The sequence below is a fragment of the Phoca vitulina genome, unplaced genomic scaffold (genome assembly GCF_004348235.1).
Source record: "Phoca vitulina isolate PV1807 unplaced genomic scaffold, GSC_HSeal_1.0 scaffold25, whole genome shotgun sequence".
Lineage (NCBI taxonomy): Eukaryota > Metazoa > Chordata > Mammalia > Carnivora > Phocidae > Phoca > Phoca vitulina.
Genome location: NW_022589728.1, coordinates 21,323,983 through 21,334,849, shown reverse-complemented (window position 1 = coordinate 21,334,849; position 10,867 = coordinate 21,323,983). Strand labels below are relative to the sequence as shown.

Sequence of the window (10,867 nt, the reverse complement as noted above, 5' to 3'; positions counted from 1 at the left end):
TTATTTGACAGAGAGAGACACAGCGAGAGAGGGAACACAAGCAGGGGGAGTGGGAGAGGGAGAAGCAGGCTTCCTGCAGAGCAGGGAGCCCGATGCGGGGCTCGATGCGGGGCTCGATGCGGGGCTCGATGTGGGGCTCGATCCCAGGACCCCGGGATCATGACCTGAGCCGAAGGCAGATGCTTAAGGACTGAGCCACCCAGGCGCCCCTGTTTATATTTTCTTATCAAGAGCAGACCAACAATCCAAGAAAACTCTATCTTTTTAACAAAGAGAAAAGCAGAATTTCAGTCTTATATCAGTGTACTTTTAAAGTCCATTCTTTCAACCTCAGTCCTGACCACACATAAAATTCTTTTCCAAAGCTTTCCCTTCACAAGCCTTCTTTTTCATTCAGATTTTGTCCTAAGCCTTTTCTCTCCAAACAGCCTCATTTTAGAACAAAATTACCTTCTTTTTCTCTCAACAAAATATATTTCCATTCCTTATATCTTTCTCATATATTTCCTATTTTCCTACATACAGATTTGCTTTCCTTATTTTCATCAGTCTTAATTACATTGAGCAGAATTTTAACTCTTAGAAACCTTAGCTTCAGTGAAAATTAGGTAGTAACCAATTGTGAACTGTTACACCAGAGCTCTTTAGATCTGAAATTCATGAATACATTTCATAATTTCAATAAAACATGTTTTTCCATAGTACAATCTTTCAATAAAACATAGTTACCAACAGACCCAAGTATCCTTAGTTTCTCCACGATAAGAAGCCAAGGCAGATTAAACCTATGTTCAGTAACTAATGCTTTAGTATTTTATCTTATTTAGAAAAGACTTAGATATCCAATGAATTCAATCCAATTTTTCATTTAACTTAGCAAAACTTCAAAGGTTCAGGTTACTAAAAATTTTGAAAGCTATTTAAATATTTTACTGATAAACCTTTTTATTTATTCAACCTATTTGTTAACAATAACTCATGAAAACTCTTATGAGACAAACAACATTAACCATCATTTAAATCATCTTTTTGCTGACAAATTGCAACAGAGATAATGGGAACTTATTTGATTGATCTTTAGTAAACTTTGGAAGAATGAAAGTTTTATAGTAAAGGCTGGTAAGTGTAAAGACGTGTATCAAACTAACAAACTGAAATTAGTTCAAATACTGAATATGTTGCACCTGAGTCCACTAAAAGTCAATCAATTTGTTCCACACTGTCAATTTTTACCAGGGGCACCTGTGGGGAAATGAAGTGGGAAGTTTAAGTTCAAGGGAACCCTTGGACACTTTCATGTTGATTCAGGAGGTGCTCCAGTTTGAACCTCATAAGGAGGTGGCCCAACAGCTTGGGGTGCCCTTTGCTCTGTGATAGTGATGGTAGTAGGAATAGGAGTCAGTGGTGCCAGAGGCACGGAGAATTCTACAGGAGCCAGGTATGAAAGCTGGACCTATGGAATGCAGAAATAGGAGGAGGGGGAGGAGGAGGCAGAAGAGGTGAGGTGCTGCCAGCAAGGCTGGAGGCAGATAAAAGCCCAGAGGGCAATGAAAGAAGACTCCCCATCCTAAAGCTTGTCAGCTCAGACAGGTGAACAGATACGTTTTCTTCCCACCAACAAAAAGTGAAAATAGGCAGTCCATGTCAGGCCAGAAAAGACAGGGAACCTCCCCAAAACAAAAGGAATTTTGGCAGATGCTTTGGAATATTCCTTCAAGTCCCCATTCCAAGGTAGACTAACCAGACAATTGGCGCCAATTATCATAGCCATTAACCCAGGAAATGAATGAGGGGAAAATCCCACATATGACAAGAGTCAAGCAATATTCATCCAGTCCTCTCAAGATATATTCCAGATCTGACACACAAAAGAAGGAAACAAAGAGGAGACACATGACTGAGGAAGAACAGAGGGAGGCAGGTACAGGATCTTTGCAGCAACCTGTTTACAAGAGAGTTGGACACCTTGGCGGGGGAGGGGGGGGCGTTCTATCTTTTATAGCCCAACAGCTTAGGATGCTTTTTCTTTAAATCCAAATTGACTTTAATATGCTAGGAGACAGCCCAAGAAGGAATCCTTTGAGATCAAGAAAGCTGATCCCATAGTTAATTCTTATAAAACAAGGAGAGTACATTAACTAACTAGGAGTCCATTACCAAAATTCCCCTCCACTTCTAAATGGCATCCCATTAGGAATATTGCTGAAGTTTCCTGAGGTTTAGAGTGGCAGGAGGCATCCCTCTTTCCTGACCACTCTGATACCTCTGTACTACCTCCCTTCGGTTCCCCATTGCCTTCTAGACTATAATAGGTGCCTGTGGATGGACTGAAATGCCCCAGAGATTGGGGCTGCCTCTTTCTATTTTGGGGTAAGTGATATATTTGGTGACCAATAATAACATCCTTTGTAAGCCTCTAGATCTAGTATTAATGGGGTAGAGGTCCTGGCCTTTGTTAAGAAGAGGCAGCTATTTTATATCATATTAAGTATCACATTCTAAGTTAGATGCCCTTTCAATCTGAAAGCAGGACTGAGAACACCAAAGAGCCCAGGCATAAAGACAAATGAGAGACATGAAAAAAAATGAAAGTATGGAACTCCTATCTAATCCAGGCAACTTTCTTGTGAGCTTTATCCATGATCCAGTCTCAAGGGAGTGGTCTCCAGTTGGATGAGTACCCCAATTGGGTAACAGCTCCAGCTGGTCCCTTTTGGGAAGCATGCAGTCAGACATATCTTAGATTTTATGCTCAGCAAGAGATCACACTGGGTTTTTCAGGAGGAAGGCTTACATGGGAGTTTTAAGATCGGCGACTGTCCTAATGACATGTATGTCCATCCAGTACCCGAGAAGAATACAAATATTAAAAGAACAAGTAAAAAGAGGGAGAGCCTGATTTCTGAGCCCAACACCATTACAGCCAAGGTACTGGTGTCCAGCTGCATGGCAGAAGTTTGTCCCTCTCCATAGTGTAGCCACAAGAAAGAAATTATTTCCTGAGCACTCGGGCAAGACATATTTTGAAGGGTTGTACTATTCAGAACATCTCCCCCAAAAAAGAGAAAGAACAGGTAAGAAACAAAGACTGGCAGTAAAGAAGACTTAGCAAGTTGCACTGACGCTCTTGGATTCACTCCATTGTCCCTCTCTGGGCCACTAAAAATGTTGTGGGATGGTTGAGCACGATGGTCAAGAAAGAAATCTTGAGACATTTTATGGTGCAATTTAGTAAGTTTATTTAAGTAGCACAGGAACAGGACCCATGGGCAGAAAGAGCTGCACTTTTGCTGTATGAAGCTGGTTATATGCTTAGTGCTCATGGGGGAGGGGATGTGCAGGGAGTAATAAATAATAAATGTTTTCTTTGAATTTCTACTCATAAAACAACTTTTGCAAGATTTCTCTGGTGCTTATCATTCAGCCTGATATTAACTATCAGTGAGGTATACAGGCAGTCATGAGACCCTTTAAAAATATAGCAACCAGCATGTATTTGATCCTTATTGAAACTATGCAGGCTACAGGTCAGCCTCCTGGGCTAAAGATGAACATTTTTCTGCTTCTATCCCTCATCACAAGCAGATGACCTGAACAAAAGTGCTAAAGCATAAAAGAGTATGACACCTAAAGACCTGAGAGGAGACCATTGTGGATAGAGTATAATAAGGAAAAAGAACACTGAAATTAGAAAGGTAAGTATCGTAGGGTAGAACATGTAAGACCTGTAGTCCATGACACAAAGTTTTGATTTTATTTATAAACACAATGGGAAACCAGTCAAGTGTTTTAAGCTGAGAACGAACATAAACCTATTTACATTTCTAAAAGTCATTTGCTCTCATTAGTATGGGGAAATCGATTGGAAAGAGGTAAGACAAAAAAAACACCTGTTGGATTGTTGTTGTTTATGCAAGAAATGATGTCGTTTATGCAAGAAATGACAGTGGTCTAAGAAAATGGCAGCATAGATGGAGAAATGTAAACAGATTCAAGATATATTTTGGCGATTACACATACTAGATTCAGCTACCATATAAAAAGTCTTATAAAAACTACCATTTTTAGGGCGCCTGGGTGGCTGGCTCAGTTGGTTAGGCGATTGACTTCAGCTCCGGTCGTGGTCCCAGGGTCCTGGGGTCAAGCCCTGCTTCGGGCTCCCTGCTTGGCAGGGGGCCTGCTTCTCCCTCTCCCTCTCCCTCTGCCGCTCCCACTGCTTGTGCTCTCCTGCTCTCTCATTCTGTCAAATAAATAAATAAATCTTAAAACAAAACAAAACTACCATTTTTAGAGAAAAGAGTATGTCTTACAATTCTTTGTCCCTGTTTGTTATCCATGGATAACATATCTACCACCTGCCTTTACTATACCTTATATTTTCAAGTTTTTTCCCAGTTTTTATTTAATCACAAAAGCAATATACCAGGTGTATGCTAAGGACGTTACACATGCAATATCATTTAATTTCATTTAAAAATCATCCCATTTTTGTGCAGCAAAGGCAGTCCTAAGAGGGAAATATATTGCAATACAGGCCTACCTCAAGAAGCAAGAAAAGTCTCAAATACACAACCTAACCCCACACCTAAAGGAGCTAGAAAAGGAACAGCAAATAAAGCTTTTAGTTATAAAGAACTTATCAAACTCAACACCCAAAAAACAAAGAATCCAGTTAAGAAATGGGCAGAAGACTTGAAAAGACACTTTTCCAAAGAAGACATCCAGATGGCCAACAGACACATGAAAAGATGCTCAACATCACTCATCATCAGGGAAATAAAAATCAAAACCATGATGAGATACCTCCTTACACCTGTCAGAATGACTAAAATTAACAACACAGGAAACAACAGGTGTTGGTGAAGATGCAGAGAAAGGGGAACCCTCTTGCACTGTTGGTGGGAATGCAAACTGGAGCAGCCACTCTGGAAAAAAGTATGGAGATTCCTCAAAAAGGTAAAAATAGAACTACATTACAATCCAGCAATTGCACTACTAGGTATTTACCCAAAGGATACAAAAATACAGATTTGAAGGGGTACATGCACCCCAATATTTATAGCAGCATTATCAACAATAGCCAAATTATGGAAAGAGCCCAAATGTCCATCAACTGATGAATGGATAAAGAAGATGTGGTGTATATATACAATGGAATACTACTCAGCCATCAAAAAAAATGAAATCTTGCCATTTGCAGTGATGTGGATGGAGCTAGAGGGTATTATGCTAAGTGAAATAAGTCAGTCAGAGAAAAACAAATATCATATTATTTCACTCGTATGTGTAATTATAAAAACAAAACAGATGAACAAATGGGAAGGAAAAAAAAAGAGAGAGAGGGAAGCAAACCATAAGAAACAAACTGAGGGTTGATGGAGGGAAGGAGGGAGGTGGGGGATGGGCTGGATGGGTGATAGGTATTTATTTTTTAAGATCACATCTTTTTTTTAAAAAAGATTTTATTTATTTATTTGACAGAGACATAGAAAGCACAGATAGGCAGAGCAGTAGGCAGAGGCAGAGGGAGAAGCAGGGTCCCCACTGAGCAAGGAGTCTGACGCGGGGCTCGACCTGAGCCGAAGGCAGCCGCTAAACTGACTGAGTCACCCAGGCACCCCTGGGTGATAGGTATTAAGGAAGGCACTTGTTATGATGAGCACTGGGTGTTGTATGTAAGTGATGAACCACTGAATTCTACTATGTTAATTAACTAGAATTTAAATAAAATTTGAAAAAATAAAGATTGTGGTTCAAGAAAAATGTTTTTGGAGTTATTGCCACTTGCTATATCTTTAATTTCTATTTGCCCATGTACAATAAGAAGTTTTAGGCATAGCATCCCTCAGTATTAATGGTATTAATCAAATAATGTATATATGAATTCCTTATCACAGCATACAAAAGCTGATCTTTACATAGTAATTACTCTGTGCCAGGAAGTATCCTAAGCAATTTATATATATTAACTCATATTAATCCTGTGAATAAGTACTATCACTTCCCCATTTTATAAATGGTAAACTGAAGCAAAGAAGTCAAGGAGTTTCCCAAGATCACACAGCTGGCAAATAGTGAAGTCGAAATTTAAAACCAGGCAACCTGGATCAAAAATCAGAGCTCCCATGTTTATGTTTAGTACTGTAGTATGTGTAGTCCTTGATTTCCAAGACCCTGGAGTTAGAAATAATATACTGCTGAGAGAATCAAAGAAGACCTAAACAGATGAAGAGATATGCCTTGTTCATAGGTCCAAAGACTCAATATTGTTAAGATGTAAACTCTCCTCAAATTGATCTAGATATTCAACACAATCCCAATAAAAATCTCAGCAAGACTTTCTTGTTGAAATTGACAAACTAATTCTAAATTGCATATAAAAATGTTAAAGACCTAAAAAAAAAAAAATCCTAGGCCTAGAATAGCCAAACAGTTCTGGGGAAAAAAAGTGATAATAAAGTTGAAGAACTTATACTACCTATTTCAAGAATTATTATGAATCTGTAGTAATCAAAACAGCATTGTACTGCCATAAATATAAAACAAATAGATAGAAGGAAAAGAATACAGTCCCAGAAATAAACCCACACATAGACAACTGATTTTTGACAAAGATGCAAAGACAATGTAGTGGAGAAAAGCAGCTATTTCAACAAAGTGTGATGGAATAACTGCATATCCATATAGAAAAAACGAATGTGGATCCATATCTAACAATAAAAAAATTAACTCAAAATGGATCATAGATCTAATTGGGAAACCTAAAACTATAAAACTTCTAGAAGAAACACAGAAGGAAATCTCTGGACCTTGGATTAGACCAGAGGTCAGCAAACTCTTTCCTTAAAGGGCCAGATAGTAAATATTTTAAGCTTTGGACCAAGAGGGAAAAAATGAGAATATTGTATAGCCCCTTATATAGCAAGAAAAAAAACATATTTCCACAAATTTTTTGAAGAAATTCATTTTTTTATTTTTTATTATGTTATGAAGAAATTCAAAATATAACCATGATAACTGAATACAATTTTTTTGTAGTACTGGTCCACAATATGGATATGAATATGAATAACAGAATTTGGGGTGGGGAGATAATACTTCACTTAATTGGATGTCAAAGTTAGTGTTCTCTAAGATCAAAACCGATTGCAGAGTGACATCAACAAAACTGGCAGTGTAAGTACCTCCAAAAGTTTGGCCCTCCATAAAAGCAACCAAAAAATGGCCCAAAATCCTGTCAAAATTAACTTTTTCAGAACTCTGGAAATTAACAAAAGGCTTGTAGCAATCCAGGAAGCATCTAATCAAGAAAAACAGCTAAATCTCAGTAAGAAATTGAACTTTGTTTTAACTTGCACTAGTCCCATACCCCAGCCCAGTTAGTCTTGAAAAAAATCACAGCTCACATTCCCAGTTACAGAGGGAGTAGAACAAAATTCCTCCTCAAAGAAGTAATGTTTGACCTGTCTGGTGGTTCCCTGGAAGACTCCACTCAAAATGCTTGCATTTATTTGATCTCACTTGAATTTGTCCACAAAGAAATATCACCTTATGCCATGTAGAATAGCTAAAATAAAAAAGAAATAACAAGTTTTGGCAAGAATGTGGAGAAAAAGGAACCCTTGTACACTGTTGGTGGGAATGTAAATTGGTACAGCCACTGTGGAAAACAGTATGGAGTTTCCTCAGAAAAATAAAATAGAAATAATTAATGCAATAATTCCACTATTGGATATTTACCCAAAGAAAATGAAAATACTAATCCAAAAAGGTATATACATCCCTATGTTTATTGCAACATTATTTACAATTACCAAGATAGAGAAGCAACCTAAGTGTTCATCAATAAATGAATGGATAAGGAACATGTGGTGTGTGTGTGTGTGTACGTGCATATGTGTGTGCATACATGGAATACTACACAGCCTTAAAAAACTAAGATTGTGCCATTTGAGACAACATGAATGGACCTAGAGGCATTATGCAAAGGAAATAAGTCAGACTGAGAAAGACAAATACCATATAATTTCACTCATATGTGGAATCTAAAAAACAAAGCAAATAAATAAACAGAAAGCTGAATCAGACCTATAAATAAAGAGAACAAACTGATGGTTGCCAGAGGGAAGGCGAGGATGAGCAAAATGGAAGGGGTGTGAGAGATACAGCCTTCCAGTTATAGAATGAATAAGTCATGGTAATAAAAGGTACATCATAAGGAATATAGTCATTGATATTGTAACAGCAATGAATGGTAACAGATGGTAGCTATATTTGTGGTGAGCACACCATAACATGTAGAGATGTTGAATCACTATACTGCACACCTAAAACTAATGTAACATTGTGTGTCAAGTACATTCAAATTAAAAAAAATTAAAAGTATATATACCAAAAAAATTACAAGGGAATTGAAATATGTTAGAAAATATCTATTTGACACAAAAGACAGCATTAATGAAGGAACTGAGGGGGAAAAAGAAATATAAAAAACAAGTAGCAAAATGGAAAGTATAAATTTTATCCTTAACAATAATTATATTATATGTAAATGGATGAAGCTCTCCATTTAAAAGTCAGAAATTGGCAGACTTGATTTTAAAAACATGATCTAGGTGCACCCGGGTGGTTTAGTCAGTTAAGTGTCTGACTCTTGATTTCAGCTCAGGTAACGATCTCAGGGTTATGAGATTGAGCCCCAAGTCGGGTTTCACACTGGGCATGGAGCCTGCTTAATATTCTCTCTTTCCCTCTCCTTCTGCCTCTCCGCCCTCCCTCTCCCTCTCTAAAAACAATTAAATAAATAAATAAATAAATAAATAAATAAATAAATAAATCATGATCTAACTATATACTGACTACATGACACTTTAATTTCAAAGACAAAAATATGCTGAAAGTAAAATGATGGAAGAATATGCACAATGCAAATTGTCGGCAAAAGAGAACTAGAGAGTCTACACTAATATTAGACAAATTAGACTTTAGGACAAGTATTGTTACTAGAGTCAAAGAAAGACATAATGATAAAAGCATGAATCCATCAAGAAGATAGAGCAATTATAAATATATATGCACCCAATAACCATCCCAAATTATATGAAATAAAACTGTCAGAATTAAAAGAAGAAATAGACAATTCAACAATGGCTGGAGGCCTCAATATCCCACTTTCAAAAATGGATAGAACAAATATACAAAAAATCAGCAAAGAAATCACAGGTTGAACAATATAAACCAACTAGACCTAACAAGCATCTACAGAACAGCAGAATACACATTCTCCAATTCACATGGAACATTCTCCATTATAGATAACATGTTAGGCCATATAACAAGTCTCAATAAATAAATTTTAAAATATTGAAATCAAACAAAGCATACTCTCCAACAATAGTTTGAAAGGAAAAATCCAGAGAAGAAAATTTGAGAAATTTACAATATGTGGAAACTAAGAGGTGCACTTTTAACCAATGGATCAAGGAAGAAATCAAGGGAATTTTAAATATAGTTTGAAATGAAAGAAAATGAATATACAGCATGCCAAAATCTATGGAATGCAGCAATAGCAGTGTTCAGGAGTAACTTTATAGCTGTACATGCCTATTTTTTTAATTTCAAGTCAATAATCTAATAATAAAAATTATAACTAAAATAATGAAATAGAGAATAGAAAAATAATAGAGAAAATCAATGAAACCAAAAGTTGGTTCTATGAAAAGATCAATAATTTTGACAGATCTTTAACAAAGGAAAAAAAGAGAGAAGACTCAAATTACTAAAATTATGAATAAAAGGGGAAACATTCCTACTAAACACATACATATATAAAGGAGTATTGGGGAATATAATGAGTGTCAACAAATTAGATAAATAAAATGGAAAAATTCCTAGAAAGACACAAACTACCAAAACTAACTCAAGAAGAAATTAAGTTGCCAGATCCACCTCCATGACCTCTTTGTGATCCAGCAGACTGCATTTCTTGTTTAGAAAGGGCTTTTTTCACTTCTCAGTTATGCCCATTAATAGTGTGGTATTTCTGAACAACAATTTTATCAACTGTATCATGATCATCAAAAGTTACAAAAGCAAATCCTCTCTTTTTTCCACTCTGCCTGTCTTCCATAACTTCTATGGTTTCAATCTTGCCATACTTTTCAAAGTAGTCTGGCAACTTCATGGGTCGTGGAGGAAAGTTTGGAGGTGGTGGTAACTTTGGCCGTGGTGGAAACTTCAGTGGAAGAGGAGGCTATGGTGGCGGAGGTGGTGGCAGCAGAGGTAGTTATGGAGGAGGTGATGGTGGATATAATGGATTTGGAGGTGATGGTGGCAACTATGGTGGTGGTCCTGGTTATAGAAGTAGAGAAGGCTATGGTGGTGGTGGACCAGGATATGGAAACCAAGAAGGCGGATATGGAGGTGGTGGTGGAGGATATGATGGTTACAATGAAGGAGGAAATTTCGGAGGTGGTAACTATGGTGGTGGTGGGAACTATAATGATTTTGGAAATTATAGTGGACAATAGCAATCAAATTATGGACCCATGAAGGGGGGCAGTTTTGGTGGAAGAAGATCCGGCAGTCCCTATGCTGGTGGTTATGGATCTGGTGGTGGAAGTGGTGGATATAGTATCAGAAGGTTCTAAAAAAAATTCAGAAGAAAAGGGCTACAGTTCTTAGCAGGAGAGAGAGCGAGGAGTTGTCAGGAAAGCTGCAGGTTACTTTGAACAGTTGTCCCAAATGCATTAGAGGAACTGTAAAAATCTGCCACAGAAGGAACGATGATCCATAGTCAGAAAAGTTACTGCAGCTTAAACAGGAAACCCTTCTTGTTCAGGACTGTCATAGCCACAGTTTGCAAAAA

At 37.3% G+C, this 10,867-nt stretch overlaps 1 pseudogene; it reads left to right on the top strand.

The window, feature by feature from the left end:
• The first annotated feature begins 2,829 nt into the window (after positions 1-2,829).
• LOC116643253 lies at positions 2,830-10,649 on the top strand (annotated as a pseudogene).
• Positions 10,650-10,867: the final 218 nt, after the last annotated feature.